This window comes from Octopus sinensis, linkage group LG2 (genome assembly GCF_006345805.1).
Source record: "Octopus sinensis linkage group LG2, ASM634580v1, whole genome shotgun sequence".
NCBI classification, from domain to species: Eukaryota; Metazoa; Mollusca; class Cephalopoda; order Octopoda; family Octopodidae; genus Octopus; species Octopus sinensis.
Genome location: NC_042998.1, coordinates 146,736,933 through 146,758,840, shown reverse-complemented (window position 1 = coordinate 146,758,840; position 21,908 = coordinate 146,736,933). Strand labels below are relative to the sequence as shown.

At 32.7% G+C, this 21,908-nt stretch overlaps 1 protein-coding gene and 1 long non-coding RNA gene across 2 annotated transcripts in view; both read left to right on the top strand.

Annotated features, from left to right (window-relative positions):
- The window catches only part of LOC115232434 (diacylglycerol lipase-alpha), a 241,456-nt gene that overhangs the window by 37,281 nt on the left and 182,267 nt on the right, over window positions 1-21,908 (top strand). The gene's annotated exons all lie outside the window — the stretch shown is intronic.
- Window positions 1,677-20,273, top strand: LOC118761936. Its single transcript, XR_004997744.1, has 3 exons — window positions 1,677-1,687; window positions 5,303-5,305; window positions 20,191-20,273. It is a non-coding gene; the product is annotated as an uncharacterized LOC118761936 (long non-coding RNA).

The window sequence follows — 21,908 nt, the reverse complement described above, 5'->3', positions numbered from 1 at the left end:
AACAGGATTCGAATAATCCTATCAGGTGGTGCTATTAAGTTAGACATGGCCTGGACCAATCTCTGGTCGAAGCATATCTAAGTTTTATCTAAGTTTTATATATATATATATATATATATATATATATATATATATATATATATATATATAGATATATATATATAATATGTATATCATATATATATATATATGTATATCATATATATATATATATATATATTATATGTATAATCATATATATATATATATATGTATATCATATATATAATATATATATATTATATGTATATCATATATATATATATTATATGTATATCATATATATTATATATATATATATATATATATATATATCATATATATATATATTATATGTATATCATATATATATATATATATATATATAGTATATCATATATATATATATATATTTATATGTATATCATATATATATATATATTATATGTATATCATATATATATATATATATATTATATGTATATCATATATATATATATATATATATTTTATATGTATATCATATATATATATATTATATGTATATCATATATATATATACATATATATATATTATATGTATATCATATATATATATATACTAGCAGTATCGCCCGGCGTTGCTCGGGTTGTAAGGGAAATAACTATATAAGCATTTTTAGAGAGTTATAGCCAAAAAATAGCAAAAAAATGCATTAAAAATTGAAAAAAAATCAAGGTAAATTTTTTTTAAATCGTTGACACATCGTAGATATTTTTAGAGAGTTACTTCCCTTATATAAAAGCGAAAAAAATGCATTAAAATGGAAAAATATGATGGTAAATTTTTTTTAAATCGTAGACTCATCGTAGACGCGCGCTAATACCCAGAAGGGCTCGATATGAATCACGTCTATAAGATACCCGGTTTTGGTTAAACTGCACCGCAAAATGTGGGAGTAGTTACGAATCTAAATCGTAGGAGACAGACACACAACTTCACTCTTATATAAAGATGCTTTTTTTTTTCAGTCATAGAGTTAGATTTATGAGTTAGATTTCAGTAGAAAATCATAGAGTTAGATTTCAGTAGAAAATCCTTCGAATTCTGACTCGCTGCTTGATATAATGAAATTCGTATCCATTTTTTGTCAGAATTACAAATTTTGAAAACACAATAGGAACAAATTTCGGAAAAAAATCTCCCATAATTCACGGAATTAAAATTACACTTCGATTTTTGTACAAAACTGTAGTTGAAGTGTTTACGAAGTATAATACGTGTTTTCACGAATGTACTAAAGAGATTTACTCTGATATTCTCATTTAAATATGAATAGGTAAATTCGGGCGGTTTGGTAACGAAAGGGTTAAACGGATGCATACATTTATTAATCTCTTATCATAATAACTATATATAAGTGTCGTCTGTTTATACATAAACACTGTTTCATACTGCAATTATATATACATATATCTATATATAATATCTCTTATTATAATTATATAATAAAATATATACAGAGTAAAATAAAAACCAATTTACCTTTTCTGTATTGTTATAGCAATTCCACCGTCCGTGTGTCTTTGCAAATGTGTTGGAATGATAAGTGAGTTGTGTTTTGGCGCCTTTTTTACTAATAACAAACACACACGTGTTTGTATGTAGTTGTTTGAAATTCTCATATATGTATGTGTATGCGTGTGTGTGAGGAATGACACACACACACTCACGCACGCACACATGTACATGTACATCAATGCTTTCGGAGTGAAATGTTAAAATATTGAGTTTTCTCGAATTTTGTCTTAATTGGTGGTAAAATTAAAAGAAATTTTTTATGGCATCACCCACTGAAGTACTCTGAAAAATCATGGGTACACTCTAATTGAAGAAATTGTGTGAGGAGTAAGTCGTTATGTATTTATTTGTTTCTGTTTGCTGTGTTTTTTTTATTTTTTGAGTAGTGGTTTAAATACTTTCAGTTTAGTCTTCCTCAAATCACTCTGTCGCTATTTACTTTCATTTTATTCGTTGCACACTGTGTGTGTGCGTGTGGTGTAAACCACATTAAGAAAAGCATTTGACATACACACCAGAATGTGAGTTTTCTGTAAATTTTGCTTAATTGGAGTTTAAATTTAAAAACTGGACCTGGCATGACCCGATGCATTCTACTCTTAAAAATGCTAGGTAAATTGTAATTGAAGAAATCCTATATTGTAGATTTCTATAACTTACAAAGGGAGGCAGATAAAATCTGCCTTTTATAATAAGACATACATATATATATTATATGTATATCTCCTTTTATAATAATATCTGCCTTTTATAATAAGAGATACATATATATATTATATGTATATCTCTTATTATAAAAGGCAGATTTTATCTGCCTCCCTTTGTAAGTTATAGAAATCTACAATATAGGATTTCTTCAATTACAATTTACCTAGCATTTTTAAGAGTAGAATGCATCGGGTCATGCCAGGTCCAGTTTTTAAAATTTAAACTCCAATTAAGCAAAATTTACAGAAAACTCACATTCTGGCGTGTGTGTCAAATGCTTTTCTTAGTCTGGTTTACAGCACACGCAAACGCACACACACAGTGTGCAACGAATAAAGTGAAACTAGATGTAATATTTGTTTCTGTCTATCACGCTGATAGATACATGAGTAAAATGTATGGGAAGCTAACAGATAAGAGTGAGTGAAAATGTTCTTGGAAGAGAGTAAATTAGCGACAGAGTGATTTGAGGAAGACTAAACTGAAAGTATGAAACAGTGTTTATGTATAAACAGACGACACTTATATAAACCCTTTCGTTACCAAACCGCCCGAATTTACCTATTCATATTTAAATGAGAATATCAGAGTAAATCTCTTTAGTACATTCGTGAAAACACGTATTATACTTCGTAAACACTTCAACTACAGTTTTGTACAAAAATCGAAGTGTAATTTTAATTCCGTGAATTATGGGAGATTTTTTTCCGAAATTTGTTCCTATTGTGTTTTCAAAATTTGTAATTCTGACAAAAAATGGATACGAATTTCATTATATCAAGCAGCGAGTCAGAATTCGAAGGATTTTCTACTGAAGACCTTCATAAATCTAACTCTATGACTGAAAAAAAAAAGCATCTTTATATAAGAGTGAAGTTGTGTGTCTGTCCCCTTCGATTTAGATTCGTAACTACTCCCACATTTTGCGGTGCAGTTTAACCAAAAGCGGGTATCTTATAGTCGTGATTCATATCGAGCCCTTCTGGGTATTAGCATGAGTCTACGATTTAAAAAAAATTTACCATCATATTTTTCCATTTTAATGCATTTTTTCGCTTTTATATAAGGGAAGTAACTCTCTAAAAATATCTACGATGTGTCAACGATTTAAAAAAAAAATTTACCTTAATTTTTTTTCAATTTTTAATGCATTTTTTTGCTATTTTTTGGCTATAACTCTCTAAAAATGCTTATATAGTTATTTCCCTTACAACCCGAGCAACGCCGGGCGATACTGCTAGTCATATATATATATATATATATATATATATTATATGTATATCATATCATATATATATATATATATATATATATATATATTATATATTATATGTATATCATATCATATCATATATATATATATATTATATGTATATCATATGTATATATGCATATACAAAATAAGAAAATGGAGAAATACATCAATGATCAACTACCAGATAATACCCAATCACATAATTTATTAAACCACTACATATGAACATTAAGGTCAAACATAATAATATAGAACAAAACAATGTACATGAAAGAGTAATATGATACAATAAGTACGGTATGTATAAGTGAATATAAATAAATACAAATATAAATATAAACTACATCTTACAGCTGTTTCGGCCATGCAGGATATGGGTGTCTCATTATGCTCATATTAGCCATATTTTTTATGTATATCATATATACATATATATATATATATATATATATATCAGTGGCACGTAAAAAGCACCATCCGTTCATGGCCGTTGCCAGCCTCGCCTGGCCCCCGTGCCGGTGGCACATAAAATGCACCATCCGATCATGGCCGTTTGCCACACTCGTCTGGCACGTAAAAAGCACCCACTACACTCATGGAGTGGTTGGCGTTAGGAAGAGCATCCAGCCGTAGAAACATTGCCAGATCAGACTGGGCCTGGTGTAGCCTTCTGGCTTCCCAGACCCTAGTTGAACCGTCCAACCCATGCTAGCATGGAAAGCAGACACTAAACGATGATGATGATATATATATATATATATATATCTGTATCTATAAAAGGCATGATGTGTGTGTGTGTCTGTACGGGATTGTAGTTTATGCACGTCCACAAATTAGCACGCATGTCGTTCCAATTTTTGGAGGACATTCGTCAACACCCTCTCTGGGTTTTGTCAACTGATTTTTCTCCCAAGGCACCTGCGGATAGCAGTAAAAATCTATTTTCAGTCATAGCTTTTTGACGGCGTCTTACAAAAAAAAAAAAAAGATAAAGAAAAGTGAATTTCACAATGTCTAAACAAAAAAATATGTGAAAGACAAAGTGAGAGAGAGTAAGTGACGATGTTCATAAAAAAATAAGATGTTTTGTTTTTCTTAAACACAAGATATAGTGTTCATATTCAGGATGTTTTTGAAAGACACTATATTTTATAATCATAGTATATATACTTTCTCACACAACAATTACAATATATTTATTTTAAATTGTTCATCTTTCTCCACCCCCTCTCTGTCACACTTCACTTTGGATGCGAAGAGACACATAACCCTACTTGTGAAGACCTGTTGAGGCAAGTGAAAATCAAAAAAATCAAAGAATCAAATCAAAATCGATGAACATCAATGGAATTTGTAGTTTTGTGATACCAGTGCCGGTAGCGCATAAGAAAACCATCCGAACGTGGCCGTAGCCAGTACCACATCGAGTGGCCTCCGTGCCGGTGGCACGTAAAAAACACCATCCGAGCGTGGCCGTTCGCCAGCCTCATCTGACACCTGTGTCGGTGGCACATAAAAAGCTCCCACTACACTCACGGAGTGGTTGGCGTTAGGAAGGGCATCCAGCTGTAGAAACACTGCCAGATCTGACTGATCTGGTGCAGCCTTCTGGCTTCCCAGACCCCAGTTGAACCGTCCAACCCATGCTAGCATGGAAAGGGGAAGTTAAACGATGAGGATGATGATTTACGCCAAGTAAAAAAGTGTTTTGTTGAGAATCCATTTATTTAACAACAAAGAAACAAAGAGGTGGGTAACAGTTTGTCAGTGAATTACACAATATAAATGGGTACAATTTCCGAGGTTTCCACCACACCCCACTCCGTTTCACAGACCACAAAAAGGGTTTTGTAGCATATTAGGAGGCCAAAGTAGTTGATTCCACACAAAAAAAAACGATTTTTTTTCTTAGTGAAAATCGTGCAAGTGTTAATCTACAAATTTAACAACATTTTTTCCCATTCATTTCTGTTTATGAACATGTATGCGTGCACAAAATATGCAATTTCTTCCGGTACCGATGTCTTCTTCTATATAGGAGCGTCCACTTCCCAGTTATCCAAGAGAATTTCAAACCATTATTCAACATTCAGGGATAGTAAAAAACGACATAGTACAGGGCTAAGTAAATTAGTTTGGCGTCTTAAAGACAACAATATAAATTTCAAGGTAGATTGGTTCATACTGTCAGTATCCTTTCCTTTTGATAAGGGCAGGAGAATTTGTAACATTTGCAACTCTGAACTCTTCCATTTTCTCTTCTCTAAGGTTCCCCTTGTAAACACACTCATAGAAAAATCATACAAATGTAAACACTGGCAGAAACATACTTTCTACTCATATAAATGACAATGATAGTCACTGTGGTTTGAACAATTAGCTTAGCGTGCACTCTGCTTCAATAGCGAAATTCTCTCCTAAGCCTTCGAACATTCTTTCAGTCAACGTACACTTCCCTCTCCACTTGTTCCCTACCTATTATTCCTTTAACCCGTCTCTTCCTACTATCTATCTTTGACGTCAATTCTTCTAACGGTTTTTTCAAAAACACTCATTATCGTTTTGTTTACCATATAGGCAGTCATCGCAATTTTTGTTTGTCTTGTTGTCGAGAGAGGCTCCCTTTCTTTCCTGATGAGAAGATTGCATAATGCACCCTTTATTCCTTTGGAATGAAACCATGTTGTCTTCGAAACATATGTCGAGAGTAAAGGAATTTTGTTAACATCTTCGTTCGACTCCATTCTTTCATTTATTCATATACAACACACAAATTTCTGCACATGAACCCGGAGTTTCTACCCTTGGACGGGTTGCTTCAACCGTGTTTCTGACATGAATTTGCTGCCCAGGTTTCGTTTCAACGAATTTTCCATGCTGACGATAAATGTAGGATAATTCATTCACCTATTTATATATATATATGTATGTATACCATATAGATATATTATATCTATATGTATATATATGTATGTGTGTATATATATATGTATATATGTATACCATATATATATATATATTATGTATATCTTATATGTATCTATATATATTATATGTATGTGTATATATATATATATATATTATATGTATCTCTTATATATATCTATATATATTATATGTATATATATATATATATATATATATATATAAATACATATAATATGTATGTATATATATATTTTATGTATATCTTATATGATTGTATATATATATATTATATTTATATCTTATATATATATATTATATATATCATATATTTATATATATTATATGTGTATCATATATGTATGTATATATGTATACACACACACAAAGTTTCCACCTTAGAAGATATGCCCTGATGTAGGAGATGTAATTCTAGAGAAAAAAATTTCTTATCACTAAAGCCCTGTCCAAACGATTGGACAGTGCACTGTAGGCACATTCTAAATGCTCGTTATCAAACAAAATTAGCAAGCAAACCAATAGAGTGCTCATGACTGTCATTGAGCAAAATCATCAAATAATGACCACCTGCTTCATGATTTTCTATTCTTTAACTATTCTTGGTTATCCAGTAATCTCTCACAGTGACACCTCACATTAAAACAAAACATCAATAGTAATTATTATAAGGAAGTTTCTATATGGTTGTCTGGTTTACTAGAAACAGCAACCAAATTCCTCTCAAATCAAACCCTACCATTTTGAGGAAAAAAAGGAAGTCGCATTGGATAATGTCATCATCATTTAACATTTGTTTTCCATGCTGACATGTGTTGGGCGGTTTAACAAGAGCTGGTAAGCCAAAGGACTCTGTCAACCTCTTGTTTGTTTTGGCATGATTTTTATAGTTGGATGCCCTTCCTAACAACAGCCACATTACAGAGTATACTGGATGCATTTTTTTATGGCACTAGCAAGGTCACCAAGTAACTTGCAAGACAAGACAGTCTCCTAGTCTGGGGAGAGTAGTATTAAGAGAGGTGATTTTGTGCAAGTTGTGAGAGGTTAAAAAAATAATAGAGGGATAGAGATAGGTGCCTTGCTGTAGAAGGTACACAAGGATATCCCAGTTGGAGGTGAAGGGAGAAGGAGACTTAGAAAGAAAGAGATGTAGAGAGTGGGAGAGATGATGGTATCAGGACTTACCCTCAAGGTACGATAGAGGAGAATATAGGTGAAGAGATACAGACAATTTGGACTGGGTGGAGGAACAGGAGAAAATTTCATAAGAGTATGAGGGGAGATGGTTAGAGGTGGCTATAGAAACTGAGGGTGAGATATATAATAATGATGATGATGAAACACAACCTAATTGTAGCAGTCCAGGGTCAAGCAATAAAAAAAATAACTTGAAAAATATATACAGAGAGAATGTATCAGAAAAATGTAGAGTCTGTGGAACTTGGAATGAGACATTGGCACACATTGTTGCAAAATGTCCTAAGTTGGTACAGGTAGAATATAAGAAATGGAGACATGACCAACTTGTAAAAGTTTTACACTGGAAGCTTTACCAGAAATGGGTATTTGAAACTGGAGACACATGGCATAAACTGTGGGTCAAAAGAGTGTTGGAGTCAGAGAATTGTAAGATTTTGTGGGACTTTCCTATTCAAACAGACAAGAAGCTAGAAAATAATAGGCCAGACATAATAAACAAGGAAAAGTGAAGTTGCTTACTAATTGATCCATCATGTCCATTTGATTCCAGGATCATAAAGAAAGAAGATGAAAAACAAAAAAATACAATCCCATAAAATTTAAAATTGCAAAAATTTGGAATATGAGAACTGTAAAGGTTGTGCCTATAATAATAGGTGCAAGATTGGAATAAAATGTCCTGGTGAGCTTCTACAGAAAGTTTGACTCTTAAGGACAGAAAAGATTAATGAAAACAAGTGGATATTTATGTGCTACCCACATAAATCCTGCCAGAAATAAGACAGAAACTGAGCCAAATCAATAATAATAATATAAATGCAATGTGGTACTGAGCCAAATCAATAATAATAATATGAATGCCAGTGGTACGTTCGAACTTGTAAACAAGCCATTCACTGTGTTCTGTCATAGAGAAAATTTCTCATCCTAGACAAATGGTGTAAATACCCCTAAATCAGCCTGCAGCACCACCTATCAAGACTGATATGCAAGCATTTAGGAGTGACTATCTCCTCTTCAGTCACAGAAACTGGACAGTGGTGCTACAAGCTGATAAGAGAGACAATCTCTCTTATGATATTCCAGTCAACATATATTGGCTGGTAGCACTAAACAGTGGCTTCCCATAATAATAATATAGTCTCACATATGAAATGTAATGAGATATAGGAGTGGCTTAGGGGGAAGGGTTATGTTAGATATGTAAGGGTATTGAGAAAACAATGTAAAATGGTGGTGGTTCTAAGGATTGAGTGTAGCAGAGGGGAGAGAGCATGACTGGAGAAAGATTAATGAGGAATAGAAGTGGTTCTGAGGAGAAAATGAAAAGGTGGTGTGCGTGTGTGTAGTATGTGCCTATTCTGCTCTCAAATGTAGGGAATAAGATGTAGTGGAAGCTTGATAGAGCAGAGCTTCACATGTACAAGTATTTAGGGTATTAATTCTGTTGTGGTGAGCAGGTTTTCTGAAGCACAGCAAGGTACCAGATATCTCAGTGCTTTGTTGTCTCCTTAAAGCTCAGCATCTTGATCAGCCCTCAATATTTCATCCCATGTCTTCTTGGGTCTCTTCCACAAGTTCCATCCACTTTAAGTGATTGGCATTTCTTTATACACCTGTCCTCACCCATATGCATCACACAGTCTTCTCTCTTGCACACAAAATCTAATTCCTCTTATTCTAAATGTAGTTTTAGATACTCACAAAAAAGTAAGTTGATCATAGCTGGATCACCTATAATCATAGTTCTGCTTGCTCAGGGTTAACCTAGAACTAAAGAGCAACATATTTTGGCGATCAGTCAGCAAAGAGCTTCTATACTCTTATGACTTTAATAACCAGTTTCCTCTAAAGAGTAATCTTCTCACTGTCTTCAACCATGTGTATAAATCTCAAGATGTTTTATACACAACAAAGGATAACTGAATTCTGTAGAACGTCTACTGAAGACTTCTGAGTATTTAATTGCTATTTCTAAACCACAGTTCTTCTTGTTCAAAATTATTTACCCCAACATCTCTTTGTTGTAATATTTTCTTCAGCATCTTTCTAATCAGATTGCTGTTTAGAATCATGTGTCATTACCAACAAAATGATATGAAATTATTAAACACTTGATACTAACCACGTGGGTTTTTTTATATATAGTTTTCTTGTAGACTGATTGCCTTAGCTTTGACTAAGAAGCTTAACTTGTCTTGTCTTTAGTCCATCACAGCTGATAGTTTGGTCCTGATTCTGTTGTAAACTAAATCTTCTTAGCTGCATTGTCAGTAAACAACCATTTCTATAGAAAACAATGTGATGATGAATGTGTAATAAAAATTAATAAGTGTCAGGCTATAAAACTGAGATGTAATGTTCCAGCTCAACATTATGCACAATCAATTGAACTATTACTGTGTATGAAGTCATGAACTAAAATCCTTATATTTTTGCCATTTTTCTTTATGGAAAGCAGAATTATTTCAGTTTTCCAAAATGAAGAAAATCAACATCATTTCTACTCTAAGGATAAGTGGTTAGCAATATGAAAGGTATTAAGTACTATATTTTCCAGTGTATGAGACCCCCCCCCCTACTACACAAGTATATTTGGGGAGGGGGACAAAGTTTCATCATGCATTTATTCAAAGATATTTTAAAGTGATTTTCTAAGGATGATGTATGATTTTGTACATGTAAATACTATGTTCTGACAGTATACTGGAATAAAGTATGAAGCCATAAATTTATTATAACTATACTACAGTATATAAATACTATATTTCAACTTAGCTGTATAGATTAGCTGTATAGCTGTGTACACTTTGGTCAAGAGAATTGCCATACAGAATACAAAACTTATATTTTTGGCTTTTTGTTTTTATCCACTCATTAAAAATAGTTGACAAGCTAGGAGAATTTTTCATTTATATAATTAAAAAATGTTTAAGTTAATGCAACCCTTAAATAATGGCAGACATAACAGATGTAGGTTATGTATGCTGAGGAAGGCAGTACAATGAGATGATGTGACCTCCCCACATAACTAACAACTTACGTTAATGCAGTTTTTTTTTTTGTCAGTTTGTGCTAACAGTGACATTTTGGCTTGTTTTCCTTATTTTATTAATAATAGCAATTATTGTGCCTAGTAGTCTGATGCTTATCTGGGTCCCTCACCTGGGACACTCAATTTCCCATCCACAATTCAGCCCATTTGATGCAGGGCTGAATTATGGATGGGAGACTAATACATTTAGAATATAGAAAGCATTAGATAATACTGTAGTTAAAGAATAGCTTCAGCATTCCTATGATATTTTTACTCATGTTAACATGAGAAACAACGAAAACCTTTTAAAATTTTAAGAAAAATTGTTTTTAATTTATATACGATTCATTAACAGTAATAATTTATTTTTCTATTGAATTGTAATTCCTTCATTATCTATTAAACTTCTCAATTTCCAGCCATTTTTTACCAATGAAATCTAATTGAAAAACCATTAAAAAATAACACTGTTGTAGTTGGTCTCTGAAAAGCTTTTAATTGAATTTATCTTAGATTTATAAAATATGCCTCTTTAAAAACTTTATCAATAAAATATTCAGTCATTTCATAATTTCTTGTAATATATTTCTTTTTTTATCTATATTATTCAAAGAGTTAATTCACCATTAATCACATAAAGAATTATTAAATTTATAAGATTTAAAGTAAATACCTAAAATGTGGTGAAACTAGTTCAAAACTCAGGTATTGATTGTTACTAACAATTCATTTCAGAATTACTATTTTGTATATGGGATTTTTGCAATTGTACTTATCTAGCAAGTGACTTGCTGAGGGCATGTTTTGAACAACTACTCTGTAAATGAACCATTCACATTATTTAATAAGACTTTACATCTATTTCATTAGGTGTTTAAATTTTTGTTGCGTGTCTGTAACTAGGTCACTGACACAGTTCCACTGAGTTGCAGTGACTAAGTCACAGTTGAGTGATGAAAAGTTTGGCACTTTAGGAAACAACAAGTAAATTCAACAGTTTTGTGCATTATTAAATGGCTAGAATGGTTCTTCCTTGATGTAGTTGCTAAAAGTACTGGATATATTTTAAAATATTATTAGCATAAGGAAATCCCATTTAATATATTAGATTTCACAGGTGCAGGTATGACTGTGTGGTTAGGAAGTTCACTTCCCAACTACATGATGTGTGTGTGTGTGTCCTTGTCTTGACATGTGATTATTATAAGCAAGTTCACTGCTCATATAAATGGCAACATTTGTTTGCAATTTCTGTAAGACATGTCTAGCCATTGATCTGTTTGAGTTCAAAGTATTAGGGAAATATTACATTTCTTGGGAACAGGTGAAGGTTCGTGACAGGAAGAGCTATAGAAAATGTGCATCAGTGGATTTCACACAATCTATAAAGCATGGAAATGTGGGATAATAAAACAGCAACGATGATGATGTCAATGATGATATAACTAAAATAAAAAAGATATACAAAGATTCTGATAGCTTTATTCTTTTTTTAACCTTAATTTTTAGTGAGCTAAAAAATGTACAAACAACTTAAAATGTATAACATAAAAGCTTTCCAGTAAACTAAGATTCTATAAAATAATTAAATCACTACTGCTACCTCATTATTGACATTATAATATGGCCAGTAGCTTATTTAGAGATGAACTAATTATTACTGTTGTTTCCCATTTGCTGTTTCAGTTGACATTTAAGTTCATTTTATCACCTATTCAATAAGTTGAACAAATCAAATGGTCCATTGAATTAATAAATGTCTCTTATATCAATGCTAGTTACTAACAATTTATTGATTTTTCTCTTTATATTATTTTTTTATTGAAAAATTGCTTAATATTTCAAATTTGATGCAAGGTACAATAGGTTGGAATTTTGCATATCACAATAATTATGTATTACAACAGATTCACTGATACACCAGTTAAAGATAGTTGCCTGGGGTACCATATCTATTTAAGGAATTATTAAAGTATACAATGTGCGAATGTATTTTGTTGTGTCTGGAGAGAGCCATTTCCTTTTTGTGCCTTATAATTGAACACACTCACCGGTAAAATTTCATCAATGTGAATGTATAATATTCTGAACTTGTAGTTTTATATAAATTGTTTGTGAGTTTTATATCAATTGTTAAGTCAATTTAACCCTTTTGATACCAACCAACCTGTTACAGATTCCTGTTTTAAAGTGATCTAAATTAAAACCATCAAAATTTCATGTTGATTCATGTTCTAAACACCCACTAAATAATGACAAAATTATTTTACTGAATTCCTTATTATTCCTATTCCTCCTCTCACATTGAACTTCTTGCAAAATTTGTTGAATATCAATGACAAATTGTTACAGATAAGAGTTTAAGGCTGAGAAAAAGAGGCTACTCAATATGATTTTAAGGTAATATTTTATTAGTATTTATGACATGACTACTTCAATAACATGAAAATGATTTTTCTGAGTACTGATTGGACATGTTTCCAACTGGAACAAAAACAAAAACAAAAAAACTTTTCAAATAAAAAAAAGATGACCTATCATCTATAAAGCAATTAAAAATATTACAAAATAATAGTAAAATGTGGTAAATAAAGAAAAGTAGGAATTTGTAAAGCCTCAGAATCCTGAAAGTTGTTCAAGGGATCTTTTCCTTTTGAACGGCACTTTGTAACATAATTTCTAAAAAGTTTATAAAACATCATTTTCTCTTGGCTTTATTGAGAAAATTCTATATGTTGTAACATATTTCGTCTTTAATTTCGAGCATTTCGGCAATTTTAACGAATCGCTGACCTCCATTTAGGTAAATAACATTCTGTGCATAATGAATATGTCCCTCCTTTAAGAAACAGATTGGGTTTATTTACATTTGTGAAGAAAAAAAGATACCCTTCTCCAACCCCTAACCCTGACTCTAAAATAGATTGAAATGCAATAGATCGATACTAGGGCCATAATTATGGGTGACATTTTCATTTGACACCGCTAGAAAAAAATCCCATTTTCCGTAGCGGTGTCGTATGAAATTGTCACCCATAATTATAACCCTAGTATCGATCTATTGCATTTCAATCTATTTTAGATTTAGGGTTAGGGGTGGGGGAAGGGTATCTTTTTTCTTCACAAATGTAAATAAACCCAATCTGTTTCTTAAAGGAGGGACATATTCATTATGCACAGAATGTTATTTACCTAAATGGAGGTCAGCGATTCGTTAAAATTGCCGAAATGCTCGAAATTAAAGATGAAATATGTTACAACATATAGAATTTTCTCAATAAAGCCAAGAAAAAATGATGTTTCATAAACACATTCTACCAGTTTAAAAGTGTTTAGTTAACTGTGTTGAAAACTGCCATTCAAAAGGAAAAGATCCTGTTCAAGTTAATAGAATGAGACCTGGATATAGTTTACCAGCAAAAAAAACCAATTGGCTATCTAGTTTATCTGAAAAGGTACATGGCTTAGTGGTTAGAGTGTTTAACTCAGGATTATAAGATCATGGATTTGATTCCTGGATCAGGGATCATGCTGTAACCATGAGGGAAGTGTTTCATTTCACATTACCCCAGTCTACTCAAATGAAAATTAATACCAGCCTAGTGCTGGTGCAGCCCTTTCACCTTCCAGCTCTCACATTGTTGATGTCTACTGCATTTAGAATGAAAGGACTGTGAGTTGTCAATGTCTATTCTCAACAACATCAGGACCTAAAACAATTAGTGAAAGTAATATGTATTACCATTTAATACTCACTAATAAGTGACAGCTATGGTTTTTATATCTTATGTGGACTAAATTATTTTCCTTAAAAGATTAAGGGGTTTTTTATTAAATCAGTCTCTTTTTATATTAAATGCTAACACTTTAATCTTGACAAATTTTTAGCAATAAATAAAAATTCTACTGACAATGGTTGATCTTGATCACTATTTAAAATGAAGTGATGATACCAAAGGTATGTAGTTTCAATATCAGTATTTAGTTATGTCTGTCATGCTCTTCCTTCTGTAGATTTATAGCCTACTTGTAATTATGTCTAACCATATAAATTCCTAAAATGTTGATACTTTTATTCCTCTTAACCTCCTGTACAACATTCATCCACACATTACTTAAATATCACAATTCTGATTTGCACTGTTTCCATGGACAGAGAACTTGGAAGCATCCTTCAAAACAGTCACAACAATCTAGTCCTCTTCATAGCACCAAGGCAGAGTCATAGGATGTATCAAGGAAATTGTCTTGTAATACACTCTTTCTGTATGTGAATAACATACATCTAAAACCTCATATCTCTACAAATACTAGACCTCAAAGTATTTTATGATCCCATGTGTCAACCACTTATATATATATATATAAAATGTTCCCAAAATTGTATCCCAAAGAGACTAGGCTTCTTCAGTTCTAGAAAATACTTCAGCACTGATCAGGTACTGATCCTCTATAAAGTTCAAATTTGGTTCATACTGAGATGATAATGCTGCTGCTGCTGCTACAGCTACTACTACTACTACTACTACTACTACTACTACTACTATACTACTACTACTACTACTACACACACACACACACACACACACACACACACATTTTTGATTGCATAAAAAATGTCTATCTAGCTAATTAGCAAAACACACTCCCTTTCCAGATACTGTTTCCCTTCCCCACCTCATCTATCACTACTACAAAGTATTCTATCTAAACTCTTAAGCTACATATCACCCCCACCTAAGTACATTCATTGAACTTGCCTCTCCCATTCTCATGATCATTGCTGTCTCTCACCCTGTAGCTTCACCCTAAATACTTTACTCCATTATTTGCTACATTAACTTCATTGACTGCACCAGTCTGTGAATGCCTGCAGAGATCATGGGTACCCCTCCTCCTATAATTAAAATAAAAGCTTTTATTTCATTACTTGTATTTCAGTTATAATGATATCTGATGCTGCATTGCCAGTTATTGTTATTTAGACCCATGTCAATCTTACTTGAGCAAATCTATTATCAAAAGCATTCCAGCCATGACTATCCTATCTTTTAAAGGATAACTATCACTTTATTACTCAATGTGTCACTCCTTGTTTAAGATAATGTGGTTTGATTTGAGAGAGATTTGACTGTTGTTCAATTCAGATCAGCTCTATTTGACATAATTGATGAAAATGCTTTATTTCAATGTTGATACTACAATAGTTAAAATTCGTTTATATTTTCTTAATTCTTACTCGTATGCTCAACAAGTTATAAGTTAATTATCTGAATGGATAAGTAGCTAAACTAGTCATTTAAAGCTTTTTAAGACCTTACGCTGCTCAATTCCCGTCATGTATTCTTACACAATACCTGCACCCAATTAAATTATCTTAATGTACTCCCTAACATTGTTATTGAGGAAACTTCAATGTAAACCACTTTGGTACAAAACTATATCAAATAACATCATAACTAACCTCCCATTATATGCTATATAGTACACGCTAACACAATCACATATCCTGTTATCACCAATAATACTTTGCCACACAACTCTCTATCATAACTATATAGTGAATAATTCCCAGTTTCTCTTTTGATCACTTGTTCATCATTATCACAACATAGATGCAACAGTACATTCTTTCAACAAAATACATCAGAAACACTCTCCCTCCACAAAAAAAAAAAAAATCAACAAAAGACAAACTCATATCCCCCAAAGCAACATAAAGGCATATGAACCTACTGAAATAAACTAATGTGAACTAAGAACAATCTGAAATATATGTTAATGCCACACACAACAAAAGTAAACTTATTGCCTAGAAATTAAGGAAATAATAGAGAGAAAAACCAAAAAAACTGGCAAATATTTTGATGACATACATATTCCTTCTTAATACTCTAGCATACTCAAGTCGTCAAAAATGCTGACAGGTTTATTAATGATAGAAAATGGCATTTTGAAACAATGAGAATTAAAACAATGACATACGTATTTATCTCTTATTATAAAAGGCAGATTTTATCTGCCTCCCTTTGGGAGTTATAGAAATCTACAATATAGGATTTCTTCAATTACAATTTACCTAGCATTTTTAAGAGTAGAATGCATCGCGTCATGCCAGGTCCAGTTTTTAAAATTTAAACTCCAATTAAGCAAAATTTACAGAAAACTCACATTCTGGTGTGTGTGTCAAATGCTTTTCTTAGTCTGGTTTACACCACACGCAAATGCACACACACAGTGTGCAACGAATAAAATGAAAGTAAATAGCGACAGAGTGATTTGAGGAAGACTAAACTGAAAGTATTTAAACCACTACTCAAAAAATAAAAAAACACAGCAAACAGAAACAAATAAATACATAACCATTTACTGCTCACACAATTTCTTCAATTAGAATTTACCTAAGATTTTTCAAAGTACTCCATTCGCTCATGCCATAATATATTTCTTTCAATTTCACCCCCAATTAAGACAAAATTCGAGAAAACTCAATATTTTAACATTTCACTCCGAAAGCATTGATGTACATGTGTGCGTGCGTGAGTGTGTGTGTGTGTGTGTGTGTGTTTGATGGGTTGTGCGACACAGAAAGTGTGGTGTGTAAGTGAAGTGCTTTTGTTAGTGTGTGTAAAGAGACAGACAGAGTGAAAAACAGAAATAAGCGCGCGTAATTGAAAGTTTTCACTATGATATCATCACGTGTGAAAAAATTCGAAGGGTTTTGAACAATTGAGATACAGATGTCACGCCTGTATTGAAACCATTGCTAAGCTGCCGTAATTGCTTAATTAAGACTTTGTTTAAATTGAAAGGGGCAAATATGTGACGAGGTTGAAAAAAAATACCCCAGAAAAAAAAATGTACTGCTGGTATTTATATAATTCACTACTATTTTGCTACAATGTCATGAAAAAGAAAAAATTTAGGTATGTAAATCGAATTCGCCACCCCCTTTTCCCCGTTCGCGTTTGTGTAAAAAAAATTATTATTTAAGTTTTAAAAATTATTTACTTTGTTCAAAAAATATTAATATTAATTAATTTTCAAGAATTATATAATTTTATTCTGTAAAATAGTAATTAATTCATTTATCTGTAAATCCGCGAGGTTGTTACTCAGGCACCTAGAATGGTAACCTTCAACTAACACTATCTCCTCCGAGACCCTGCGGCGCAAGTTGACCAAAATTGAGAGTATGGTAGAAGAAGGGTTGCTCTTCCTTCCGTAGAACATAAAATTCAAATCGGACCATGTTAACACCAAAAATTATTTACATCAAAAAGATGCTTTTTTCTATGAAAATCCCTATTTTTTACTGCTGTGTCGCCACTTTTCGGTGTATTTCGACCAGAAAAATGTTCACAAAATTTTTACTTTTCAAAATTACAATTCCAGCAGGTCGAAACAAACCCGAGCAACGCCGGGCGATACTGCTAGTTCTTAATATATTCTAGCAAATTCAAACATGAACATGCTAATTGCTGTTGTATTTTAGAATTGAGTGGATTACAAACACCTGTAAATTGTCTTCCGATATGAAAAACAATGGTTATTAGCATATTCACATATGAATCTACCCTAACGTATACAGAATGAATATGTATATCATCATTTTGATTCTCATTGTTCATAATGCATATGATGATTTGTGATAAATATTTGAATTCACAAAACAAAATCCTTTACTTAAGAGATACACCTAATACACCATCTATATTAGTATGATCACCTTGTCATTGCAGAAGCATTTGGTAGAGTTACACTGTTGCAAGCATTCAGATTAGATCTCAATTTCATCCATGCACCTCCTCTGTTTCGCCTAAAACATTAGCTTGCAGGTTTTTAAGTTTATTATCAGCCACAAAAATCTCATTAATCTCAAAAAGCCTACAAACTTTAAGGACAGTGAGCCATCTTAATCTGATTGTTTTATAAGAAAATAACAAAAGCAAAGTAATCGATCACATGAACAGTAGTGACTCCATCTCACAATAAAAGCTTCAAGTAACTTATCCTTACTGTTCTATCAAACAACACTGACCCCCATCTCATAATAACTTAAGTAACTGACTCAAACTTTTATCAAGCACTTGGCCAAAATCAGTCAACAAAGACAACATTAAGAAGACAGAAGCAGGAGCATATTTCTTCTAGCCCATATCCTTATCACTTTCTTTCCATCAATACCAGAAAAGCAAGAGAAAAATGTAAAAACTCAAAGATTTGGCTAAACAAAAGCCGAAACATACATTTAAACTGGCCAAAGCTTAAGTGATTATTTCACTTCAATTTAGTCATACTGACTGCTAGTCAGAATCTAGAAACCAGGTATAATCATTGTTCTAAAACTAAACAAGAGTCTGGTTGCTGTTGTATTGCACAGACTATTACCTTCCTATGTCAAACATTCAAGAAAGAGTCATTGTTGACATCACTAATCCATGCATTCCTCTTTCTCCTTCGACATGCATATTCCTGTTCACAACTTACAACTAGTATATTCAATTATATCACTACTCACAAGCTTCATATAAAAAAATCTGATAGACTGAGCTAAAAAAACCTCCTCCTTCTCCTTTTCCTACATGCAACATTCTAACTACCCTTGATATTAGCAAACTGTTTGATGCCATTCCTAGCTACTCATTCATTAGAAAAATACTAAATATTTTCTTAAAAAATAACAAAATAATTTGGTTAGCAACTATTTCTCAGATCAGCAAGACTGTACAGAATACAGTAACAATACATCAATCTGTAACTTGCCAAATATAAAACCTCAAGGACCCAACTTCACATTCATTTTTATTTACTCATATTTACACAGCCTTCTCACTCCCCCACAAAACAAACACCCAGCCTCATATGAAGACATCATACTCACTTCCTCCTACTGTTCTAGAGACATAGCTGCACCATAATATCAACCACCTAGAAACCTAACTCCAAACAAACCTAAAAATAGCTCACACCATTTCTCCCACCTCCCTTCACACCAGCAGCTCCAAAGAACATCAAATACAACTAACATCATGTGTAGCAACACAAACATACTACACAAATACGTAAAAAAATTCTGGTTATCACCTACACGTCTTTACTGCGCACTCACAAGACAGTAAGAAGAAACATGCAGCTATATGATAAAGCAGTTTGCTTCCCAACCACATGGTTTCCAGTCCAGTACATAGCACCTTGAGTAAGTGGATTTGGTAGGCAGAAGCTGAAAGAAGCCCATATGTGTGTAGGTGCAGGTGTGGCTGTGTGGTAAGAAGTTTGCTTTCCAACCACATGGTTCCTGGTTCAGTCCCACTGTGTTGCACTTTGGCAAGTGTCTTCTGCCATAGCTTTGGGCCCACCAAAATCTTGAGTGGATTTGGTTGACAGAAACTGAAAGAAGTACATTGTATGTATGTATGCATATATGTATATATATACTAGCTTAAAAGCCACCCTATCGGGCAGCTTTTACACTAGTATGTAGCTTTTAAGCAACTAACCCCAAAGGGGAAAATCTGCAGACAGATCTCTGACTTGTTTTGGAGAATTAGTTGCAATTGCTTTCATAACTAAAAATCACGTAAAAGAATTTGCCAGAAACAATCACAGTAATGTAAACAGGGATCCAAAATTTGAGGATTGCAGGTCTGGATTTGGCCTGGAATATTTTTAATTTACTCACGAAGTCAGCCTGATTCCAAAATGGTATGATATGTTGGGCTATGGTCTCTAGGAGTAGAGTTGAAAAAGTGTAACACACTGACATTCACACACACACACACACACACACACACACACATATATATATATATATATATACATATTAAAAAAAGCAAAAAATAAGGGAAAAATGATAGTGTTCAATAGTTGGTTCAGTATGCTGGCCACAGGGAATTCTCTCCAGGAAAGTTGTACATCATCTCCATCTTTATCTCACATATCCACACTCTCTCTCTCCCATTGCCACCATCAACACTACTACTTTTAATGAAACATCATCAACTCTCCCTAAATTTCTTTGTTTCTCTTTCTCTCCCTCTCTTTTTCTTTCTCTCTCTCTATCTTCACCTCCACCCTCACTGTCTCTATGCCTACTATTACTCTCACCCCAGCACAAGGAAGTGTCATTGAATAGTGAGATTGGTGGGCTCAAAGTGTGATACACAGAAATTAATTTTCGCATTTATCATATTAGATATATGTAGGTATCTGTGCTATAATGGAGAAAGCTGCTTATTAATTAGGTGTGTAACATTTACTAAAAGTACTAAAAGAAAGCAATTATTAAAGGGTTGACCGTCTGGAAATATTTTTATAAATTTGTGTTCTAAGAAATTTCCTATAATTTCAATGTCTCAAGTTTATTGAATTTTTTTAAACTCCAATTTCTTGCAAATTAAAATTCATTACATTCACTGCATCCAGTTCTTCACAAATCTATTCATTGCATTCACTGCGGGGTATTTCATTTTCATTTGCAAAGTATCTCACTTTCTCTTTTAAGTTTTAATTCGCTGTATATGTAATGTAAAAACATTATTTATTGAATGAAGATTTTAAAAAATACTCATAATTTTTGAACGTGGGATAGCTGTGAGAAGAGCCTAGAAAGTTGAGTAATTACTATTAGAAGACGAGGAGAAAAAAATGTTCCCGACAAGTACTCGAAACTTGCGCCTTATTCACAGTTTTCAAACACTCTGTACCACTAAGCCAATATGTACACAAACAAGCTGCACGAGCGACTTCAACAGTGACACACACACACATACCAATGAAAGGTAATGAATGTGTGTGTGTGTGCTGTTCACTGTGAAGTTTTGTCAGTGAACAGGTTGCAGTTTTAAAGTGATGAAAATATTTTGACACAAAATGGAATTTTAATGTTGAAGTGAAACTAATGGTTTTTGTGTGTTCTTGAATGGCTTGCAAATTATGCTGCAATTATTTTTGTTTTAGCATACAATCTCAGATCAAGCCACTTGCTATGCAAGTACATCTCCGTAATTTTTTTAAATCACTGTGGATAAACATCAATACATATGAAAGTGATAAAGAAATGAGGAGGGTTGTCTTTGGATGTGCTAGAAACAACAGCCAAATCACCCTTAAATCACTCGCTTTTCCCTCTGAAAATATTAACAATGTTTTTTTTCGTTTTTTTTTACCAAAAATGGTCTTCC